Source organism: Plecotus auritus (assembly GCF_963455305.1).
Source record: "Plecotus auritus genome assembly, chromosome: 1".
Taxonomy (NCBI): domain Eukaryota; kingdom Metazoa; phylum Chordata; class Mammalia; order Chiroptera; family Vespertilionidae; genus Plecotus; species Plecotus auritus.
In genome coordinates this window covers 31956055-31976833 of record NC_137770.1, presented here as the reverse complement: position 1 = coordinate 31976833, position 20779 = coordinate 31956055, and the positions used below count along the sequence as shown (strand labels likewise).

Below are 20779 nucleotides of genomic sequence, written 5' to 3'. Positions count from 1 at the left end.
TCTTTCGCTAATGCCCTGCCAAGGCATTTGGGGTGAGCTAATGAACTGGCCAAATACAGCAGGCTAATTTTTAAGTTGATAATTTTGTATGGCCTGCGAACGATGTTATAAATATCCAAGTGGCCCTTGGCAGAAAAACGGTTCCCCACCCCTGCGTTCCTTTAAGGAATGGCACAGAGGAAACGGCAGCACCCACTGGGCTGGGCACTGGCTGCAGCCAGGCCCTTGCACCATGGGCCTTAGCCAGAAAGCCTGGCTCCTCACTCCGCCTCTCACCGGACAGTTCCATCTACCTCTAAAGAAGTGAGCCTCGCAACATGCTCAAAATATGGCTCCAAACAGCACTTAGGCAAGAGTAATTAAAGGGAATGTTATCTCACTCAGTCTCTCATTAGCCACGTAATTAGACTGCTGAAAATAATTAACATTCCTTTTGACAAAGGAAACAGGACCCATTACATTCATTAGGACAGCTTCAAGGCAGCCTCAGCAAGGCCCCTGCAGTTCAGAGTCAGCATCCGGTAACAGCCCAGAGGCGAGACCCGGCCTGGCGGCCTGGGCTGGGCTCTAGGGCGAGCTGGTGCACACGTGCCCTGATGTATGCACTACAGAAAACAATAACACTTGTACACAATCAGAGGAAAAGAACTTGGAGGAAACGCATGGCTGTTTCTAGACGGGAGGCCAGGGGCATATGCCTGCCTCCCCTAAGGCCCTAGAAAATGACAGAAAAGGCCTTTTCTAGGAAGAATAATTCCATTACTGTCCTAGAAAACAGGAAGGAATTATATGGATCCCCTGAAGATGGAAGGTAGATGGGAATAAACATGGAGACACCACAACCCCCCAAAACAAAATCATGATAGAATAATCAGAATAATAGATACTCCTATAGCACATATATATGCCAGACATTGCTCTAAGGACTTTGGCACACATTATCTCATTTAAACCTCACAAAAAATCCTTTGAGATAGAGGATATTATTATCCCTACTTTATAAATAAGACCCTGCGTCACACGGCTTTCCCAAGGCACAGAGCTAGTAAGTGTCAGGGCTGGGATGTGAACCCAGGCATGTCGCTGGGGACTCTATGCTCAGCCAGATGAGCAGCTTCGAGGGCTCCAGCTTCGGAACCTGCAGATCAGAGGCCCAGGAGGAGTCCTGAGTGGATGGCCTCTCACTAGCCACATAAACGGGCTTTTGTCCTCAAGCCCATACTAATGAGGCCCATACTAGTGGTGGGCCGCTGACCACCTCACCACCCAGGCTTGTGCCCTGGACACTGGGCTAGGGACAAAAACCAAACCTCGAAAGAAGCACCAAATTTAAGAACAGAAGTTCTAGCTAGAAAACAAAATGAACAAAGCCAACAGAATAAATTATTTTATTTTTAATAGCCTCTGAGGGGCAAGAAGGGCTACGGAATCCATGAAACAAAACAAAGCTATTTGCAGGGGAAAAAATTAAAGATCTTAGAAATGAAGGGACTACGCAGGTTAACTGGTTATCGCTGGATCAAAAATAGAGGGACTTCGTTAAAATTTTTCTTTACATATTTCTATCTTTCTAAACTCCCGGTACTGAACATATATTTCTTTAGAATCGGGAAAGTTTTTTTAAAAGCCCAAGGTAGGTGCTCAGTAAGATTTGGTTGCAAAGTAGTTGTTCTGCAAAGCAAAAGGGGATGGATTCTAACCCCTCCAACAGCCTTGGCCCTATCCAAGCTGGTCCCTAACTCGCACCATCCATGCTCCATCTCCAGGTCTCTGTGCACATGGTTCCCCTCCTGGAATGCCCTTGTCTCTCCTCCCCGTTTGCCCATACTTGCCGGTTCTTCAATGCCCACTCAAAGATTAGCCTCATTAAGGAAAGGTCTCTGCATCCTGCCAAACCCACACGACCCCTCCTCCCCCAAACTCCGAAAGGCACCTAATTCTCCAGGGACCTCTGGTTGAGCTGTCCTGTGAGGTCACAGTACTGATGACTTTTACACCCTTTACCTTCCAGGGAGTCCAAGCCTTGTCTCCCCAACTCAGTGGTTGGCTCCTTAAAGACACCGAGAGGACACTAGCCTTCTCTTTATACCCCACTGTGCCCAAATAAACCTGAGGCGCTTTCGCAAGGACATCCTCATGTGTCAGTTGAGTGAATGACGAATGAGCTTCTGTTCCTGGTGGGAGTAGGAAGAGGAAAACTACTGTCGAAATGCCAGTATTCAACAGGGCTGTGCCCACCATCGCACACGGGCGAGGCCCTCGTCAACGATCCACCTGGTCCCAGACAGCTTGACACTCCCACACCCGTGTGGGCTCCAGAAATACCTGCAAACCCGGAGTGGGAGGAAAGCCTAGCGGTGACATGTTGATGAAGAGCAGGGTATTTACATGGTCGTACGGTATCTCCCCACAGATTATTAGTAACGAGGGGAAGCAGTAAATACGCAGTGCAGAAGCTGGACAACACCTTGACCGAGTGATCAAACTTCACACATAAAGGGCAGATGGGCATCCAGTGCCTCTGGATGTAACACTCTGGAAAGGACGCACATCACCGTGTGTATCCCAGCCGGGAATGCATAACCCACGGTCTACAGATGAGGCAACATCAGACAACTCCAAAGAGAAGGACATTCTTTTTTTAAAAGAAAGCGGGGGAGGGGAGGCTACATTCTTCAAAAACGTCCATGTCATGAAAGACAAAGGAAGGCTGAGGACCTTTCTAGATGAAAGGAGACGAGACATGACAACAGGATGCAGTTTGGGCGCCTAGACGGGATCCTGTGCTGGGAGGAAGCATGCTGGAAAGGACATGACTGGGTCCACTGACAAAACCGAAATACAAGCAGCAGACGAAAGTCTCATACAATGTTCCATGTACTGCAGGTCAGATAAAACAGTATCCTCTCCTTAGGAAAGCCGCACTAAACTATTTAGAGTTAAAGGGCTATGATGTAGGCAACTGACTCTTAAATGGTTCAAAAGAGAGAAAGAGAGAGAGAAAGAAAATATAAATGATAAAGCAAATGAGGCAAAATATTAAAAAGGGTGAATCTGGATAAAGCATATATAAGTGTACTATTCTGGCAACTTTTCTGTACGTTTGAAATCAATTCCCAAATAAAAAGTTTGGGGGAATAACAACAAATGAGCCCCTTCCATTCGACAGGGGTGGGATGAGGGGGAGCAGACATGAGGGTGAATCCAGAGAGGACACTGGTCATCACATATCTGCACTGGACACAGAAGATCCAGCGCTGCCCAAGTGTCCCTCACGGACACATTTCCTCTTCCAATTTGGCCTCCTCCTCGTACTTCTTCATCAGTCCGCTCCTTCCTCTCCCAAGACCAGCAATCTTCTAGGAGGCCTCCCTATGAATACTGGGACTGGGATTGGGTGACCTTTTGGGTCTATTCTTATATATAGTTAATATTTTCTGGAAATGTTTCAACACCTCTTTTGTCTACAAGCCCATCCTAATGAGGCAAGTTCTACTTATTAAGCTTTCTAGGTTTTATAAGGTGTCTCTCTCTCTCTCTCTCTCTCTCTCTCTCTCTCTCTCTCTCTCTCTCTCTCTCACACACACACACACACCATTTTGTGGCTAATACTATGCACACTGCCTGAGTCTAGGTGTTTAGGCCACGTTCCTCCCTTCTGAGATCTCAAGCAGGCTTTTTAGGTTGGATGCCCTGGTTCCCACACCACCATCACCATCACCAGTGTAACCCCAAAGTAATCCCCCCCAAAATCCACACACAGGCACGCCTCCCTCCCCCAGTTCACTGTCTGTCACAGCTGGGTGTGGTCACTTTAGCTCACAAACAGCCAGAGTCTCTTTAAGCAGCCTCACAGCGGGCTAAAGGGAATAATTTACTTATTAATTCAGAAATGCTTATATGCATCTTTCATGTGCAGACTATGCAACGTTAGGCAGTCTAGAGTATGAAAGCTGAAGTACCACAATGGGGCTGGCTGTTTTTAACACAGTGGAAACACAAAATCTTGGAAATTCTACTGTTCTATCAAACACCAGAAAGCTAATAATAGTAACAACTTACATTCTGACAGTGCCTTTTACTTGAGTCCTTTCAAGTTCATCTCATTATTCATGCATGTTCATTCACATGTTCATTAAGTACCTAGTGTCTATGTCATGTTACCAGGTACATGCAAAGACCCAAGCCCTGGCCATAGGAGGCTGACATTCTAAGTGGCCCTGGATGGCCCAACTGGCCCACTGGACACATGCTTAGGGTACCACCCATGATGGGGCACCAAAGAAAACTATTTCATAGAAGAGAAGATGAGAGAGCATCAAAAAGAGGCTCTGTGGCTTCACTGTGCAAGTACATTCTGTGGTTTCTAAAACCAAGATTTTCTGTTATAACTTAGAACTCTACTAATATATTTTTAATTACTTGTGGGACCCTGACCTGGTCAGCGTGGAGGGCCTCTAAAGGTGTTCATCCAGCCCACAGAGCAGAGGCTGCAATCCCAAAATGCCAACACAGGTCAAGCAGGCAACTCGAACGAGTGAGGTCCTGAGAGCTCCTAAGAAAGCAGGACTGACAGGACTGGGTGAGGGATTCGTCGGAGGGGGCGAGAGGGAGGGGTGGTGGATGACACCTGACTTCTAACTTGGGCAACGGCGGTGTCATCCCCTGAGAGCAGGATACAGGAAGAGGGCGCGTTGGAGGTGACTCACGGTGAGCCGCTGCGTTTCAGATGCTCTAAGTCTGAGGTGCCCACGGGATTCCAGGCTGGGCAGGTCTGGGGCCCCAGCAGCATGGAGCAGCACAGAGGAGGAGCGTGCTGGGGAGAAGGTGGGAGAGGCACCATCCAGGGCTGGCAGAGGATGCGGTGCTGTGAAGGGACCTGAGGAAGGGCAGGGAGGCAGGAGGACACCCTGGAAAGGACCCTGTCTGGGAAGAGGGGGCGGGAGAGTTTGGGGTGGTGGTCAATGCAGAAGCAAGGCAGACGGGGCATGAAGAGATTTAGTAGCCGAGGCCATTGGGGACCATTTTGGGAAGAGCAGTGACTGCAAAGGAAGGTGACTGAGACAGTGTGTATGGGAGACTCTTGAGAAATTTGCTTGTGAAGGAAAAAAGGCAGAAAGCTGCTGGAGAAGGAGAGATGACAGGGCTGTCCTTCCCCTCCCTCGCTCCCTTCCTTCTTTCCCAGGTTAGAGAGACCTCAGGATGTTCAAATGCTAAGAAAAACCACAGTGAGGGAGAGCTCGTGGGTGGGCCATAGACTGTGGGGTGCACATGGATGCTCTGGCCGTCCTGAGGCACTGGATGAGAGCACGATGATCCGCAATCCCGAAGGCCAGCAGGACTCCTGTGTCATTAACTCCCCTTTACAGATAGGGGACACATAAATATCAGGGCACTAGAGCCCAGACCTAGGACATAGGTTTCCCAGTTCCTTGTCCTGGTCCTTCTTCCAGATCAGCAGTTCTCAGTGGGGGACCCTCTCTCAGCCCCATGGTAGGGAGGCAGTGCTCCGGGTACTGCCGGACATCCTCCAGTTCACAAGAGCCCACGAAAGGACTCTCTCACGTGACTTTATTTTTCTCTCACGTGACTTTAGAATGGTCCACCGGACAGTCAGAGGCGAAAAGCCCTTTGTAATGATCTGCATCTAGAGCCAAACACCCTTTCTAAAATAAGCACAGAGGATTTTTTTGCTGGGTGTTAACATATACTGAGTTGTCCAGGAGTGCCACTGGAGTACAAATTGAGGGGGTTCCATACTTTATGTTCTGTAGAACTTTACCAAGAGTGGCTCCCCAGTTTGGAAAATCACACTGACGTCAGCAGCACCTCCCTTGGAATTGAGTCACCCACACAACACACCTGTATCTTGTGGGTATTGTGGCTGCTACCTTCTCAGTGCACAGGTTCAAGCATCTGACTCCTTCCTTCTGGCTTCGTGTAGTCACGCTCGAGCAAGTATATATTAAGAAAGGAGATATTGTATAACTAACTTGTCCTGTATTTCTCTCTTACTCTATTACAACTGAGGCATTTATTGATATTTTTATATTTATATAAGTAGGTAGGTCATATTATCTCGGAGTTCTATTCAGGGCAATCAGAAGGCATTGCAAATATTTGCTAAATAAAAAGGGGACACCATTCCACACCATGTACCCCTAGAAGCAAGAGAAACTGTGGTGTGAGGCAAAGGCAGGGCTGAGCAGAATCGGAGTGGCTTCCTGGGATCAATCCCACAGAACAAATTCAGTGGTCTCGTACAGATACCTACATGAGGCTCCTGGATGATGGGTCTACTGGCGATAGGGCAAATGTATGGGGCTTAAGAAAACTATTCCGTTGGGCACCTTTGGGAAACTTCACTTCTGTGATTAATTTAAATCACACCCTGTCTCAGCCTTTTCCAGCCTAATGCCACTGGGTTAAAGACCACACGGCAATTCGCAGGGGCCAGGGCAATGGTAAATGATTCACCGTCCAGAGGCGAAGATGTGCTTACCAGAAGTCAAAGCAGTGGGTGCCAGGCGCGGGCCGGGGGATAGCTTCCTAATGGATGAGAAGATGAGCACACGGTTTGTAAGAGGATGCTTAAGGAAGTGTATTTATGGAAAATGCTATATCGTGAGGAACTGTGGACAGGCGTAGGGATAGAGACATGATCTCAGAGGACATCCAATAGGTTAAAAAGGCAGGCCAGATATACTCAGGGCTCAGATCCTGAGAGGGGCTGGTTATTTAATGGTGAGGATCAGGAGGCATAAATTTCCATGGGCGTGTCCATCACTGCCAAAGGGGGACAAAGGGGAAATAAATGTGCCCTTCAATCAGCTAACTGACTCATGTGTCAACTCCATACGGAGGGCAGGGGGCCTGGGGAGAGAGGAAGGGGCGGCCTGCTGGCTTGGAGTGCACATGGGCGGGCTTTTCCACTAACACTCGCCACTCGTCTCCTCTCCTCTCGCTTTCCTCATCAAAAAATAAATAAAACACTTTAGATTCCATCGTTTTTCTATTGTTTTCGTATTTTTCCAGGAGCACTTGTAAATTTAAAAAAAAAAAAAATTTTTAACATCAGGTCAAAGCAGCTGTAGGAATGAACAAGCAGACAGACTCTCAAATGAGTAGCTGCATCACGTCCCAGGAGATAGAGGAACCAGGCTCAGTGGGGCTCCAAAGGCACACCACGAGGAGGAAGTGCATCCAGGAATCAGTTTACAAGTCCTTCTGGGGAGCTGACTCGGCCAAGGTGCCAAGAGGGCCCACACCCATGAAACAGGGACACCAGCAGGTGCCTCCCTCGCTGAGGGCACACCAGTTCATCTCCGAGATGAGGCAATGGGAAGAGAAAAAGCCTTCCAGGGTTCAGAGTCATGCAGGGCCAGGACTGACTAGGGTGAAGCTAGAGAGCCATTTGCTTCAGGCACAAAATTTAAATTTAAGATGTGCCAAAAAAAAAAAGCTTAGTAATCAAGATATTTGATATTATAATGCAATATTTTACAAAATCAAATTGGCCAGCTAAGGTGCAGGCTGTAGGTGTACTGGAGCCAGGGCCAGGATTAGGGCCAGGCCAGTGAGGCAGGGTCAGGCGAGGTCCTGTGATGTTGAAAGCATCGCACATCACGAAGCCCTGTCCCACCCCTGGTGCCAGTCACACCTCTGTGGAGAAACAAGGCACAGCACCCTATCCGAAACGCTTACAATTCAGGATTTGTTGTTGTTGTTAATCCTCACCCGAGGATATTTTTCCATTGATTTTTAGAGAGAGTGGAAGGGAGGAGGAGAGACAGAGAGAGAGAAGCATCGATGTGAGAGAGACACTTCGACTGGTTCACTGGTTGCCTTTCACATGAGTCCCGACCAGGGCCAGGGATCAGGGATCGAGCCTGCAACCAAGGTACTTGCCCTTGACCCAAATCAAACCCGAGACTCTTCAGTCTATGGGCCAACGTTTTATCCACTGAGCCAAACCAGCTAGGGCTATAATTCAGGGTTTTTAAAAAAGGTAATGTAGAGTACATCTCATAGATTATTACGTAGTCCCATAGCAGGGTGTGGGAAGGAAACCCCTCCTACCCACCCCCCCGCCCCCATCAAACAAGTGAACATTTCTTCGGCCTCATCTATGAATATTCACACTCCACAGAATAGACAACCAGGGGCCTCACATTAGTCCAGGTCAGGTTTTGCCGTCACACGAGCTAAAGAAAAGCTTTCCGTTTTAGACCATCGTGGATTTTGAATAATATAAAGGAGTGTGAGTCTTAATAGCATTACGTTAGTTTTCTTATAGAAAAAAAAAAAGACAGCAGATTGGACCCAAATCTTTTGTTATAAACTCATGCAGACAAGACAACTGCAAAGTCCTCACCAGTGATCCTCCAGAAGACGGCAATTTCTAAAAGCTGGTCAAGCCCAGAGCAGACTTACAGCAGCCTTTCCCACCAGCCAACCAGCTGCTATTATTAAACACCGTCTGTGTGCAAAACCTTGTGCAGAGTCCTGGGCGGTACTAAGACGCCCAAGACACAGTTCCAGCCCTCAAGAGCTTAAAGGAAGTAGGGACAAGAAGGGAAACCCAAACCATAGAATTCTGACAACTGCAAGGAACTGATCCACACTCACACTTTAGAAATGATGAAGCCAGGCAGTTAATGGCAGAAGGAGAACAGAATCTGGGTTAGCTAAACGCCATATATATATATACACACATTGATTGGAGAGAGAGGTAGAGAGAGAAACACCACTTGTTCTTCCACTTATTTGTGCATTTATTGGTTGCTTCTTGCATGTGCCTTGACCAAAGATCAAACCTGTAACCTTGGCATATCGAGACAACGCTCTAACCAACTGAGGGACCGGGCCAGGGCCTTCACTACTCCTTCCATGTGTCCTGTATGATCATTGCCCATGTAGGGATGAAATTATGAGAGGAGTAAAAGATCCCAGCTCAAGAAGCTTGGGTCAACTGTACCTTTGAAGCGAAAATGGCCTCTGACTTGAAAAAGAACTTGTGTTTAGGGAGCCAGCCAAGCAGATGAGAGCCGTCCGGGCAGGAAAATGATCTGAGATACAGGGTGGGCATGTGTGTGGCAGCTTAGCCAGGCATGTGGATTAGTCTCTGGCAAAGGGCACAGAAGGAGTTGGGAAAGCAGGTAAAACCGATGCAGGGAGAGCTTAAATGCCAGAATGGAGGACTGATGATTACGTCCAAAGCAGCACTTCCCAGTCATTTGCCACCCCCTCCATGACTGATCATGGCTGCCCACCATTCCTGTGGGAAGAGCTGGAGTGTGGTGGTTTCAAACCGTACACTCTGAGGTCAGAGTCTTTCCATCTGAACCCAGGCTCTGTTGCCAACTGTGACTTTGGACAAGCTGCTTAACCTCTCTTTGCCTCGGTTTACTGGTTTGTAAAATCAAGACCATGCAGGTGCCTCTCTCATGGGGGTTAAATGAAAGAGCATGTTGATTGTACTGAAAATAGTACCTAGTATTCTAAGTACTCAATAAAGGTTAGATGTCGTTAGACTTTTTATTTAAGTTAAAATTTCAGTTAAGTATATACTGTAGCCTTATCCTAAGCAATAATATTCAAGAAATCATGGGCTTCTCATGACAGTTACGGCTTTGATGATATACATATAACAAGAGGTTAAATCAAAAGTGTTCACTAAGGGACCAAGTACAATAGGTCCGATGCTCCCAAGCTGGCAAGAGAGGCTTCCATAGGACCAAGAAACTTGATGCCTGACCCTGCAACTGGGAGGATGGGGTGGACTGGCATCTGACCACCACCTGAAACACCCAAGGTATGAGACACAGCCTCGCCACCCGCTATTGGAGGAGCCGAGGGAGATGGCTGAGCTGGGGGTCAGCCTGCATGCCCAGGTTCACTGTGCCAACAAATGTGTGATTGTTTCCTTGGACTTATATGGGCCACTTGCAAGAGAGGCCCCCTGTCTAAAAGGGCCCCTCCAACAGACTGAAGGACCTTAGCCGAAATAGGCCCAAGGTGAATCTCTAAATTTTAGAGGCTAAGGAAAGAAGAATGATTTAGAATAAAGGATAACTTGCTCTTTTCAAGACAAATGGAAGTGAATGATCCCAGCAACTCGTGGTGGGGAGAGATGTCTGAGAAACTATGAACTTGGCCAGAAGAGAAAGAATCGGGGGAAGCATGGAACAGACTGACATACCTTGAGATGGGGTTGGGAGGACAAGAAGAGATTAAACCAAAGAATTTATATACTTACTAGAGGCCCGGGTCCCTCGGCCTGGCCTGCAGGAATACAGCCAAAACTGGCTCTCCAACATTCCCCGAGGGGTCCCAGATTGTGAGAGGGCGGTTCTTGGGTGGGAATCTGGCTCCCTCTTCTCTGGTTCCAGGTGCATCACCCAAGAACCTCAGCTGCCAAGTCACCGCAGCTCAGCAGCTCCTGCGTTGAGTGCCCCCTGGTGGTCAGTGCACATCATAGCTACCGGTCAGACGGTCAGCTAGTTGCTTAGGTTTTTATATATATAGATACGCATTGCCCATGGACACAGGCAATAGGGTGGTGAAGACCTGGGGGGGTGGGGAGTAGAGGCTGGGAGGAGGGGAGAAAGCTGGGGGAGGGAGATATCTGCAATACTATCAACAATAAAAATGTATTTTAAAAAAACACACCTGTTATATTTTTTTATATGGGCAACAAATAAACACACAACCAAAGAAAAAATAAATAAATACCTCCAGGCCCAGGAAGCTAGAAGCTGGCAGACAGCAGTGCTAAGCCAAATGAACCTTTTCTGTCCCTCCCAGCCCACTGACAAAGGACTGGACACATGAAATACTGAATTGTGACTTAAAGTGACCACAAGACCTTCTACTGCCTGAGAATGCCCATAACGGTATGGGGACCGATCTAGTTTTCATCCCAGGATAGGGAAAGAACTAATCCTGCTGAAAAAACATAAAGGGACAGTAGAAGACAAAATTAAGTCACTTTATGAACACATCCCAATGAGTCATGTTTCTTTACACTAATTAGAAACACAGTTATTAAAATGGAATGTGCGTCCCTGTACCAACTAAAATCATCTCTCATATTCCCACTGGTATAGTAACCACCATTAGAAATAACTGGTATAGGGCAATAAGGAACTAAGGAAAAAAGCAAGGCAGGCAGGGGCAGAAAAGATTAGTTTGGTGGGTTCAGTGGGAACTCATTTGCTCAACTCTGAACATGATGGAATAAAAATAGAAGTGTATCAATGGATAGCAGAACCCAAGAGTCCTTGGACAAATGGCTTTGTTCACAGGGAAATCCAGGTGGCCCAATTGCATGTACAGAGAAGCTGTGACTCCCTGGGTTCCTAAAATGAGTTTATGTTAGGATCTTGCTCTTTTAGGCCAGAGCAAAGGCAGCAGAGAAGAGGCACGCTCTCAGGACACTGAGTCACCTGGGAAGCATCAGCCAATGTCCCCGAATCCTGGAGCCCTGGAGGGGTCTGGAGCCAAACCAGTCCCTGGAGTCTGCCAAGTCCAAGTGCAGAATGTAAAACACACCATCGCACAACTTCCCTGCTGCCTTCCCTGGGGCAGCTGGAACGTGTGGGGGGACAGGGGGTGAAGTTTAAGTTTAAGACAAGATACAAGGGGTGCTTGCTCCCCATGGTTTAGGAGATGGAGAGTGCACACCTCACAGCTGCCCTGTTTACTAGTACACGATCAGGAGAAATTACCTGACCCAATCCCCTTTTGCAAGAAGGTACTTACTCCAGCTCTAACTTTGCCCCTTAACTTCCAATTTGGCTTCTTTCTTCTGGGGTTTCTCCTTCAACCCATCCTCTGTTTCCCTAGCTCTGTCTTCTGAGTTATTCCCTGAGTTGGGGCCAAATTAATCCGATTCTACTGGATCATCCAGCATTATTGTGCCAATATTCTTATTTTACTAATAAGGAAACTAAAGGACTCAGATCATGTGCCCAGAGTCACTGAGCTGAGACAGGAGTAACCCTAACCCCTAGCACAATACTCCATAATACACCATCATGCTAACTCTCCAATGGGGCCAGCTCACCTCCGCCAGGCCACCACCTCAACTTTCATTCTTCTTCCACAAACACCTCAAAATGGTAGAAGAGCCTCAGCGTTAACTTGCCTGAAACAAACAGGGATGAAAGAGATGAGAATCATCTCAACGAACTAGCTGGTCACCCTTGAACAGACTAACCAGTGGCCACAAATCCTTTCTCAGAAGAACAGGATAGTCTGCTGTACTCTGCAGAGTGTACCTGGGATGGAGTCATGATAGGTCTCCACAGCTGAACTGTAATAATGGGTAGGGGGAGGCCCAGAAATGAGGTTGGAGGATGAGGACTGGAGTCAAGAATCTGCAAAGATAAGCTGCTATGACTAGTGACAGCAGATAGAAAGAAAAACGCTGCCCAGAGAGCCTGTTAAGCAAGAGAAAAAAATTGGCATCAAAATGAAATGGGGTTTATGAGATACATTCTATTCTCCTTACAGTAACTCCCAGGCCATCTGGTCTACTTCCTCCATGCAGGGTACTGACCTCTCTCTTCTTCCCGGACATTCACTGGGATGTTTTTCAAATAAGAATCTGGAATGCCAACTCTTTTTAACTAGCTGTGTTTAATCCACAAAAGCCCTCCTTCTTATTGTTTAACTAACACTACCTCCACTTTTGCCTTCTTCCCAACATGCAATTCATAGAACACAATGGAATCAGGCAGATCCCAGTTCAAATCCCAGTTTAGACACTTGCTAGCTGTGTGACATGTGCAATCATTTTAACTTTCAGAGAGCCTCAGTTTTTCTAGCTGTAAAATGGGGACAAATAAGTAGCTATCTCATTGCCATGAAAGAAAAAGAACATATATCAAGTGCTTAGCCCAGTGCCTGGTATATAGTAAGTATCTAATAAATGATGGCTGTTATTGCTATTATTGCTAAGAGCACTGAAACCTGCTGAAGCTCCATTTGTGGAATTAAGTCTTCGAGGACTGAAAGGGGTTGTCCAAGGTCACACAAGTGAGACAGGAAGGAATCCAGATGTCCTCATTCCAGAAGCCTTTGCCACCTATTAGCTCCTACACAAACAACATCATTGCCCAACGACCTAGAAATCTGGGTATCTGATCACATCCTAGTACCACAGCTGATTAATAAGCCCTCACCATGTTCTAGAAACTATGCAGGCTATATGAAAGCTTTAAGGCTTCTACAAATCAAGGTAGGAAAGTCATCTCCTGTTATGGCAGGCAAAAACACAATTAACATACAAAAATCTGGCCCGGCCAGTGTGGCTCTGTGGTTGAACATTGACCTATGAACCAGGAGGTCACGGTTCAATTCCTGGTCAGGGCACATGCCTGGGTTGCAGTCTCGATCCCCAGTAGGGGGCGTGTAGGAGGCAGCCAACCAATGATTCTTTCTTGTCATTGAGCTCTCTCTCTCTCTCTCTCTCCCCCTTCCTTTCTGAAATCAATAAATATATATTTTTTAAAAAGAGAGAAGTGTGTATATATATATATATATATGTATATATATATATATATTTTTTTTTTTTTTTTTAATCTGGAGCTGTTGCCCTGGCCGGTGTGGGTCAGTTGGTTAAGTGATGTTCCATGCACTGAAAGGTTGATGGCTCGATTCCTGGTCAGGGCACGTGCCCAGGTTATGAGTTCGATCCCTGGTCAGGATTCATATGGGAGGCCACTTCGATGTTTCTCTCCCACATCAATGTTGCTCTCTCTCTCCCTTCCTCTCTCTCTAAAATCAACAAAACATTTTTTTTAAGTCTAGAGCTGCTGCTTGCTTGTGATGCCCGGTGGTAACAATACTTGCTGTCCATATTTAAGAAGGTAGATGAAAGTAAGACCAATACCCTGGCTGCCTTTTTCCCAGCTCTGGGAAGGCACTTTTGATTGGGAATAAGAGGGGGAGAGAGCCGAGGGACCAAGGACTAAAATGGGGTTTGGCTAAGGACAGCAGTAAGAAAGAAGATGGGGATAGCAGTGGGCTAAATACAGGCCCCTGCCATTGCTCCAAAGAATGGCAGTTATTGTCTACAAGGTGGGCTTCTTGCTGCATCAAGGGCCTGTCCCTCCGTGGATGGTACAAGCCACGAAACCACGAAGCCCCAGGAAGCACATTTATCTTGAAGCATGAATCACCCTCAGAAGCCCAGAAAAGAATCCTCTCTTTGTGGCCCTTCCATCTCTTTTTGGCTGGCATCCCTCTCTCCTTGGGGCTGGTGTCAAGGCCTTATGAAAACGCAGGCTGAGTGACCTTTCTGATAGAAATGAAACATTCCAGAAACTCATGTGACGGGGTGTCTCTTAAAAACGGAAAGGAAACAATGAATGAATGAACCAGCTAGGAGGCATTTGTCATTCACGTCCAACCACGGAAGCAGTCAGAAATGGCTAGTGCGTTCTAACTGCAGGGCTTCTGGAGTAGAGAGAATAGCAGAAAGTGCACTTTCTGATTACGCCCTCAATCTATTACATCTCCCTACATTAAGTTCATATTTGGCCATGCAAGTCTTTTTTTTTTTTTTTTAATCCACCATGCTTCTAGAGCAGGGGTGGGCAAACTTTTTGACTCGAGGGCCACAATGGGTTCTTAAACTGGACCGGAGGGCCGGAACAAAAGCATGGATGGAGTGTTTGTGTGAACTAATATAAATTCAAAGTAAAGGAGCGGAGGGGAGAGCAAGAGAACCGGATAGAACAGCCGGATCCAGCCTGCGGGCCGTAGTTTGCCCACAGCTGTCTAGAGGATGGAGCCGCAGGAAAGCGCAATCTGAGGACATGTCCATGTAGACTGTGTGCTCTAACATCAAGGATGCTGTCCCTTCTACAATACCAGGCACATTGGGAGCCAAGAGCCCTACAAAGATATCAAACTCCCTGTTGGGGAGCCAGCAGAGTAAAGGATAGTGGGGAGTTCCATGCTCAGAAATAGGACTTGGCAATGCCCTTGGTTACTCCTCAAACTGTCACACTGGATTGTGACCGACTCCAAGGTAGAAGTACCAACATCAGCGGAGGGTGGGAAGTTACCTTTCTGAGCTACCCTTCAAAGGAGCAGAGGGCCAAGACCACTCCGTGACCTCGACCCCACTGAATTATACACAGGGGGACTGATGTTAAAATGAACCTCGAGGACAGCCTTAGGGTGGAAGAGAGCGGGAGTCCAACCTGCAGGATGGACGAGAGCAGAGGGAAGGGAGCAGGGCCTCCTTCCGCCTGGGAATGTGATAGATCACTTATTCAGCCTCAGTACTATCTATGGATGTGAGTTGCAGGGGTGAAAAACCACACCGTTTCCTTAAATCACAGCAGCATGGAGCTCCCCACAGCTCAAAGTCCCAGGCCAACATCTATCTGAAACCAAGCACCTGGGTGCCTGAATTCTATCAGCCCATAGAATGAATGAAAAAGTATAACCCCTGGGTCTCTTCCAGGGCTTGAGTCCAAACATTCTGAAATCCCAGGAAAGGAAAACTTCCCCAACACAGACATTCAGTCAAACCACAGCCAGTGAGCTAATTCTCAATGTGACTCAGTTTCCCTCCAAGGAAATCGTAAACAAACGTGCCAGCTCCTAGCCCTTCCCCAGAAATCAGCTACACTTGCCTTTTCAAACATCGAGCCTCTGATTCCTGAGAGGCGGTGGTGGAGAAAGCAGAAGACCTGACCAGAAAGGCTGACGCTTCCTGCTCGGAATCCCTTCCAACATTCCCTCCTCAGCCAGGTGTCACCACAAAAAGCGCTGAGGGTTTGCCAAGTAAGACATTATCCACACCTTAAAAGGAATGTTCCTGCGATGAAAAAATAAAACCCCAACAGCCTTGTCTGTAAATTGGGGGTTGAGGGGAGGTGGGAGGAGAAAAGCAAAGAGATACAAATTTGAAAACAGCCTGGCTCTTGTTGGAGGGTTAGATTTCCCTTCCCTCAAGGACAGCCAGATCTCACATGGTTGCTGATAAGACCAAGCAGCTTCACTTTACTGCCCTCACCCAGGTCTCAGCTTCTAACACCAGGGTCCCCAACATCCTCAGAGACCCTTCTCACAGCTTGGAGGGTGGACTGTCCCTGCTGTCCAGACTGGACACTGTCTGGGGAACCCTACTAGGAAGGAGCTCTCAGACATCTGAGAGCATAGGCAGACACAGAAACACTTGCTGCCCATGTGCTACCACAAGAGCCTTTCTGATGAAAAACTATCCTTTTAAACACCAACACTGAGCTTTCCCTATCACAAAAGCTGTAACTTAGCCCTTTCCCCCAAAATGACACCTTTCCCTTTAGAGACAAGATGCAAATCCGATACAAGTGAAATAAAGACAGTATAAGGCTCCCTAACTCATTTGACATCTTTCATTCAATGACCTGAGGCTCTTAAATCACTTTATAAATGTAAAAATTCACACCTCATCACTTTAAAGGAGGGAGTCAGAGGAAGTATCGTTTTCCCATGTTACAGTCAGTACATTTGAGGAACAATCCACGGAAAATCCCCTTCTCTTATCATTGAGGGTAGAGGGGTCAGGACTCCATATCATTATCCTCATGTTACAGTCAGTACATTTGAGGAGCAACCCTCAGCTATAAATAAGTAGCTTGGGACAAAGCCAATGGGTGGGGGGAGGCTGAGCAATATGCACCCTGCCCATTTAGAGGGGAAAGGGCCCTAGAAGTGGGACTGGTGGTGCCCTCTGATCTAGAACCTGCATCTGACTTTCGCCACAGTTCCAGGACCACAGATCTATAGCTCAGGGGGCTTCTTTTTCTCCTGCTGCTCCTTAGTGGTCCTGAAACATCCCTCACTCCTGTACCTTTAAGTGACCAGAGTTATTTCGCTCCAAGGATCAGATGAAATACATTGGTCCAGCCCCCGCTGTCTCCCACTTACCCATCTCTGTCCCCAAATACAAAACCTTGTAAAGGGGGGCCAAGCCTCATCTCAGCCCACCCCTCCATGCCTCTCTAGACCAAGATGTCCTGCAGGACCCCCCTCTTCTTGGCCCAATCACTTGTATCATTAGCTCACTCACAGGAGCAGACAGGAGAGAATCCCAGCAGACCAGCTACCCCTCCTACCCCTGCCCCAATACCTTCTGTCTCCACAGGCAAGCAGATGTAGCTCAGCCTTGCAACCAGGGGGAAAACCCAACTCTCAAAGGGCTATCCTTTCTGAGGGAAAGAAAGGCAATGGGCAGTCCTGCCAAGGATAGAAGCTGATGGTCACATGCAAGCAGCTTGGAGCTGGAGGTACCTCATTCCTGAAGACACAAGATCAGGGACCTGGGACCTGGAACTGGCCCATTGTTTTTCTAGCGAGAAAGACACTGTACCACCCCCAGGGCAGGCCATTCAGCCCTCCCCTTGATCCTTCTTCCTGGTTACACAAAGACAGAACCCAGGCCTCCTGATGACCCAAGTTTGAAGGCCAGAGCAACAGCTCATTTGTTACTAAGTGCTGTGAACACAATAGAATTGATGAGCAGAGCCCCCAAGGTTATACTGGCCCGGATCTCCCAGGATCCCGCTCTTTTCCTCCTGGGAGGGCATGAAGCAGCATTCGAACCACCTGCCACCCTAGGCTCTGTACCTGAGGCAACTAGACCTCCCCACAAGGAAACTGGAGAAAGAGGGAGACATAGTCCTGAGAAGGAAGGGAAGGGGTCAGTTCTGCCTGGGCATACACAGAAAGAGGGAAAGAAAGACACCTGGGAAAGAGGCCAGCATCTCTCTGCCCTTGCCAGAAGCAGGGATGAACGGTCTTCATCTCAGCCCTGCACCTCCCACCGATGAGTGGAGATCAGAGAGGGAGAGAGAGAGCTGGCAGCCAGGGGGCTGGGCTGGGCCCCAGGGTGTGCAGTACACCATCACCGAGCTTTTCCAAGCACCCCGGAGAGAAGGCAGCAGGGTCCTTTAGGACGGTTTCCCTCTGGGAAGTCCTCAGCCTCAAACTAAGGAGGGTCTGTGATTTCCACTCCCAAGCACTGGCTCCCTAACTTCCAACAGACTGGCGCCCCCCTTTGCCCTCCCGAGGTGGCCTCGTGGGGTGCTCTCCGCCCGGGGGAAGGGGGTGTCAACCTTCTGCAGCCAGAGCTCCCCGTCTGGCCCCTTCTCCTAGCATCTCCTCCATGCCCCTTTGTTTTCAGGCGGGGAAAGTTGCCAGCATGCACCCCTTCCCCAACACGCCCCCCTGTGTGCCCATCCCCCTCAGGGAATCCAAGCCCCGGCGCACCAGCTAATCTGCCGCTAGCTCTCCGGCCGGGGCAGCCGCTTCGAAACCGAAAGCAAAGAGGAAGCGGGACGGGGCAGCGTCCCCAGCCCGGTCGCCCGGTCTTCCCATCCCCGCACCCCGCCCGCACCTCCACACGCGCGCCCGCCGCCCCGCGCGGCCACCTCTCTGGGCGGCGGAAAGGCCTCTCTGCGGGCATCGGGGGGCACCTACCAGTGCGGGGCCGGGGCCGGAGCCGCGGGCAGGGCAAGGCTGGGCCGGCCGCGTGCGGGCAGGTGCGGCCAGGAGCGCCGTTTCGCCGGCTCGCTCCCGCTCCTCCTCCCGCGCCCGGACTGGGGCGCTCTCCTGCGCCGCCCGCTCCCCGCCCCCACGCCGGGCGTGGGGCTCCCCCCGCGCCGAGTGGCCGGCCGTGCCTCCCCCTCGCCGCCGGCCTCCGGCGCCGCGCCTAGTCCCGCATTGAGTGCCGGCGCCCGCCGCGGGGGCCGGGAGGCTGCAGCCGCCGCAGCCCGGGCCGAACGGAGCCCCCGGCGGCGGCGGCGGCGGCACTCACCCATAGTACGGATGCGAGGCAGACTGCACATGCTCGCGTCTGACAGGCGCCCGGCCTCCGGCCCCGCTTAACTCCTTGCTCGCCTGTCGGCCGCCGGGTGCGCCGCCTCGCTGGCCCCGCCGCCTTTGGCAGCCAGGAGTCGGCCGCGCCCCGAGCGCCAGGAAGCGCGCCCCCCGCCGGGCCGCGGCGCAGGTGGCTGCAGCGCAGAGCTCCTTGGCCCTCAAGGCCCCCTGCCACGTGTATTTGAGGTGTTGCAGGAACCCGGAGCAGAGGACTACCTCCCAGCTCATAGGAGTTGTGGGGACTGCACGTACAAAATCCACGGTAGGTATCCTGCAGGCCATGACCCACTGTGTGCCATCATTGTGTTCTGTGCAGTTCATCCATTCAAACAGCCCTGCAAGGTTGTTTTCATTAGCCCCATTTTCAAGGTGGAAAAACTGAGGTCTATGGAAGTTAAGGAATTCACCTAAGGCACATTCTGAACCTCCAACGTCCACAGTGTGATTTACAGCAAAGATTAAACAAGATATTTCTGAGGTCAATCTAGATTCTTCTGTTGGAAGGTAGAAAATACTGGATGTCATCTGGAAAGCCTGGAGATTCTGGAATGTGGACGGACGGTGGGGAATCCTGACAGAGGGCCCTGACTTGAGACAGGCCCCTCTGATGGGTCCTAGGTCAGGTCCTAGTTCAGGTCCTGCAAAAACGCTGAGCAGGGAGTGGGAATGCACCCCAACCCATGTCCCCACGCCAAGCCCGAGTCCTGGTACTGGGTGCTGCAGCCAAGAGAAAGGGACATTTTAAAAAATGTATAAGGCTTTGTGGGGTGTCCTTTTGTAAATAAGCCATGCAGAGGGTGTACCCTTTTCCAATTCTCACACAAACCCTATGTGTGCCAAGGGCCTGACCGGAGAGGTCTGATTGCCACTTCTCTCCTAGCTGTCTCCCCCTTTTTATTGCATGCCACAGTGACAGAGAGTTCTCAGAGGTCTGAGGCAGCATGGAGTCTTCTAAGAAAGGAACCTGAGGTTCATCCAGCTGGTCTTACCCCACTCTGGGTGAGAAGCTGGGCTGCTTTCCTACTAATCCGATCCTATGTCTTCCTCTAATTGCCTGATGGGGCCATGGGTCTTCCATCAACCTCCTGTTCCTGGTCGGGATATTCAAAAGGGAATCCCAAACTAGAGATGAGTGATGTGGACAAGGAGTTCTAAGCCCATCCCATACACTCCCTGTTCTAGAGCTGGCTTAGTCATTCTTTCAATGGGGGCAGAAGGAGTTATGTCGCGTTTCTCAAACCAATGTAGGAAGTACATAGCAGCCATGTGGTGTCAGTGTCAAGAGCTCTTGGCTTCCCTGAGTTAGTTCCTCCTCTGTAAAATGAAGACGGTATTGCCCGTTTCATAAGTAGATTTTCATGACTCAATAACGAAATGCATACAAGGTTCTCAGCACTGGCCTTTGATAATAGAAATGTGTTTTCTGCTAGGATTACTCTGCAGGGAGAGAAGGGAAAGGGTCAGGCTACTGTGAGGCAGGTGAGCTGTCCCTAGAACACTGTCAAAGAGGCAGGAGACAGCCCTCTCTCGGGAAAACCTTGGCAAGAAGTGGCTTTAGTTAATCTGGCCGCAAAACCCACCTGCTGAGGAGGGACCTCCCTGTGGTCCCTTGCCTTGGAGGCCCAGTTCTCCGGCTCTGGTTCTCTCTCAGTCTGTGACTGGCAGCTGGCGTGACTCCCTCCCAGACTCTGGGAGGCAGCATTGCATAGAGGAAAGCATAATGGGCTGGAAAGGCAAAAGATCTGAATTCAGGGTGACTTATCCAGGAGGCACAGGAGGTGCAATCCCTAGTAACTGTCATATTTTAGGACCCATAAAATATTTGACTTACTTTTAAAATCAGAGATAAAAATTAAACTTTGAAGTCTTGGAAAATATTTTCATATATAATATTCAT

At 49.1% G+C, this 20779-nt stretch overlaps 1 protein-coding gene across 3 annotated transcripts in view; it reads right to left on the bottom strand.

Annotated features, from left to right (window-relative positions):
• The window catches only part of TMEM229B (transmembrane protein 229B), a 42097-nt gene extending 23236 nt beyond the window's left edge, over positions 1–18861 (bottom strand). For 2 of the 3 annotated variants that reach the window (XM_080673812.1, XM_080673813.1), the window contains exon 1: positions 18484–18794. The gene's annotated coding sequence lies outside the window, so the exon portion shown is untranslated. Of the gene's footprint in view, positions 1–18483; positions 18795–18820 lie in introns of those variants that run through there. The other variant, XM_080673811.1, reaches the window with a different exon arrangement.
• Between the last annotated feature and the right edge of the window lie 1918 nt (positions 18862–20779).